The sequence below is a fragment of the Schistocerca gregaria genome, chromosome 3, assembly GCF_023897955.1.
Source record: "Schistocerca gregaria isolate iqSchGreg1 chromosome 3, iqSchGreg1.2, whole genome shotgun sequence".
Classification (NCBI taxonomy): domain Eukaryota; kingdom Metazoa; phylum Arthropoda; class Insecta; order Orthoptera; family Acrididae; genus Schistocerca; species Schistocerca gregaria.
In genome coordinates, this window is record NC_064922.1 from 158,972,251 (window position 1) to 158,976,240 (window position 3,990).

Sequence of the window (3,990 nt, forward strand, 5' to 3'; positions counted from 1 at the left end):
CTTTGGTGGTGTGTTTAGGGGTTTTGTGTTGTGTGATGTATTGGGTTCAGTTTGGTGTTACTGCTTGTTCTGGCTGGTTCTTGTTTTGGCTGTGTGTGGAGAGGAATTGTTTTCAGTGACTTTAACAATTTAGTGTTTTTGTGTAAAAGTTATTGTAGTGCTGTTCACTGTAGATTGTGTGTTAATTTGAGTAAATTAATTTGTTGCTGCTCTTGCTAGGTATGGATATGACGGATAAAATTAGTGGTGTGCACTTGCATGCTATGATGGGGACGAGTACGTTGGAGCTGATAAAATTTCTGCAGCTGTTTGGCAGAGGCGGTGAAGTGCGCTGTTAGTGGGAATGACATGACATTGGCAAAAGTTCTTGCATCTCGGACCAGGGACAGTTATATGTGGTGGTGTCGTAGGGATAACCTATGGCACTTCATACATCATGGTTCCTAGTTGGAGAAGTCTATGTTGGGCATGCACAAGATTGTGTTGTTGATGTACTACTTTTGTTATAAATCCTCTCACAGCTTTTGCACATATGAGACTGGTGTGAGTAAGAGGAGTGTGCTTGACTGGTTTTCGTTTTGTAGTGAATTATGTTCTGAATTTATTGAGTACAGCAAGGGTAAGTTGGATGGGCCTGGGGTTGTGGTGGAGGTGGACAGGTCGCAGATTGGGAAAAGGAAGTATGGGAGGGGTAAGTTGTTCTCTGGGTGTGGGGGGCTGTTGTACTGGGGGGAGGGGGGGGGGGGGGTTCGGAATGTATTTTTAGGGTTGTGGAGGGGCAGTCTAAGAGGGAATAATTGGGGTTAATTGAGGAGTTTATAGAACCGGGTTCTACTGTAGTTTCTGATGCCTTTTCTTCTTATAGGGAGTTGGGTGAAAGGGGATACAATCATTTAGTAGTGAACCATAGTTTACAGTTTACAGATTATGAGACGGGGGCTTGTATGAATACCATAGAGGGGATGTGGGGGGCCATTAAGTCAGTTCTTGGGAGGGGGAAGAGGCGCTCATCTAACCTTCAGTCTCACTTAGATGAATACTGTCCCTGATGGCTATTGTTTTTTCGGGTTTTTAAGGGCTATCAGTAAGATGTACAGGCTGAAGGTGGTTAGTTAGGGTGGTTTGTGTGGTTGGGTGGCTGCGGCTCTGGGAGGGGGGGTTTGTTAGTTGTTGGTAGTGTTTGTGAGGGGTGGGGAGGGGGGGAGTGTGTTGGTTTAGGATTTAGTTGTGGAGGATCTATTTTGTTGCAGTTTTTGTGGAGTTGTAGTGTGGGATTGAGATTTGTTTATTTTGTGTTTGTTTTTTGTTTATGGGTATTTTATTTTGGGGTGAGGGAGGAGGTCGGGTTGGGGTGTGGGTGGGTTGGGTCTTTCTTTTGGTTGTGTATCTTTTTTTGTTGGTTTGTGTGTGTGTGTGTGTGTGTGTGTGTGTGTGTGTGTGTGGGTGGGTGGGTGGGTGGGTGGGTGGGTGGGTGGTTCGGTAGGTGTATGTATGTATGGGTGTGTGTGTGTTTGTGGCTCGGTGCATGTCTGTGTGTGATTGTGGTGGCTGACATAGGTTGCGGCTCTGGAACTTTGTTGTAGTAAGTTTTTATTTTTCTTGTTTTTAGGGTATTTGTTGTATGTTGTTGTGGCTGGTGGGGTGGATCTGCGTTGTGTGGTTTGTTGTATTGGTGATCTGGTATCGTGTGTCGGGTTGTAGGTATGTAGTTGAAGGGAAGTCTTAGATTCCAATTTATGGTCGTATCTGTGGATTTTTTGGTATTGGGAGTCGCTGTTTACCTGTGTGGCTGAAGGGAACTGTTTGATTCCAATGTGTGGTTGCTGTGGGTGTTCTGGTATCGGAAGTTGCTGTTGAGCTATAAAGGTCAAGGGAAATGTTCAATTCCAATGTGTGGTTGTGGCTGTTGCTGCTGACCTATATAGGTCAAGAGAAGTGTTCGATTCCAATTTGTGGGATCAGGAGTTGCTGTTGAGCTATATAGGTCAAGGGAAGTGTCCGATTCCAGAGGATTTGTGTTTAGCGGAATCTGGGGAGTTTTGCGTTGGTTTTCTTCATCGTTTTGTGTGGTTTGGTATGGTGGTGTGTGTCTAAATTTGTTTATATTTACTTTGTCCCCATCCATAAATCACCAGTTTCCCACACCTGTCCCGTTAGTTTCATTAGGTTTTTTGTGGAACGTGTATGTGATGGTTTTTCAATGTATTTTCGTGTTTGTTGTCATGTTTACGTAATGACGTCATAGGCGCCATATTGGAGTCGTAGTATATGGTCGTTTCCGCCATATTTGTGACGTTATAGGTCAAAGCAGACAGGTGGAATCGGACGCTGCCGCATTTCCGGTAATTTACAGGACCAATAAAAATCACAGTCTTTGAAATTAGGCATCCAACCCTGTAGCTATTTGGCTTTACTTGGCTATCTGATAGAGAACTGTTTTTTCTCCAGTGAAACTTGTATGCTTGGAGTGACACAACTACTTTAGCCAAGGCAAGTGTTCGATTCCTACAGATTTTATAATTTTTTTTATGTTCGTCTTTTTGTGTGTTTTGGGATCGTGGTGTGGTTTTTTTACTGTTATATTTGGTTGCACCCACCCAAAATAACGAATTTCCAGCGGTTGTCCTGTTAGTTTGTATTTTAGGAGGAAGATGTTATTGTCTTATTTGTACGTATTTCCGTGTTTGTTGCACTGTGTATGCAGTGACATCATAGGCGCCACATTGGAGACGCTTAGAATAGCCATTTCCGCCATACTGATGAAGTCGTGGGTCAAAGCAGACCGGTGGAATCAGATGCTTCCGTAATTCCGCTTCCTCTCATCTCTCTTTTGTTACTGTAAGCAGTGAACAAATGAACTTGTGTGTTTCACATTGAATTTGCTAGTAGCTTTAAAAGCCTGTTGCAGTTGGGTAAACGCCAAACTAATATGAATACCTAGCTACTTTACAAACTCATCAAAATCTCCTTACACTGATTTTAGGGAGAGATCCCTTACATTTAGGCCTAATCTTCTGGGGTAAATGGGTACGAAATGTTACTGACTAGGAAAAAATGCTAATGCCATTACCGAACATATACTACTGAAAAAGCTACACTGTTCGCTGGTATCAGGGCTCCTTCATGATTATTTTGTCGCAAGGGTAGCTGATTGCCTTCCAAAATAAATTTGTCGTTCTTCTGGCTCAGTCAGGTACAAATACGAAACATTAATTCTGGTCTGTTATCAATTTCGAATAAATCAGGCACTGGTTCACATTCAGAATAGTCCAATCACATTATGAAACGAAATCAGTACCGTCTGGTAGGTAAATCGCTGAAGCTTGTTCAGCAGCCAACTGAAGCTTTTGTCAGCATAAATCCATCGTTGAGCGTTGTACTACAACTAGGTGAAATTTAAGCACTGCGCTACTGCCCGCAGCACTCCCGGCGGTCAGCATGCGAACTCTTTTTGACAGCTTCGCCGAGCAAATCAGCTGATGAGTTGTCGAAGTTTATTGATGTTTGCCGCTACAATTTTATCCAAAGTGGCAATCTTCACTGAGCAATTACAAAATTTAGTATTACTTCGGTACACAGAAACTGCTGTGACATCCAAATTCATAAATTATTCCCGCCGAAACGCCTTACAGCATAAATTATTATTGAAAACAGAAAAGATGTGGAATAGTGCGACTAGACGTTTCATATTGTAATCCCTAAATAATCGATCTAGGGTTCAGTATTCAGAGCGCTGTAATAATTTACAAAAGTATTGCATTCAGTATAAAAAGATGAAGGCAATGCCGGTAACATGACGTCTTGAAATATCAGATGCAATGAGCCACTGTTTTAAAGTATAATCCCATAGTTTTATCACAATTTTTTTTATTCACATAAGCTTGTGACGTGCTCTGTATAATAATCATGACTACCACTTTTTACAAAGATACTTACATGCTACATCGACAGTTAATGTCTAAAATATCGAGACTTATTTTTCCGCGCAAT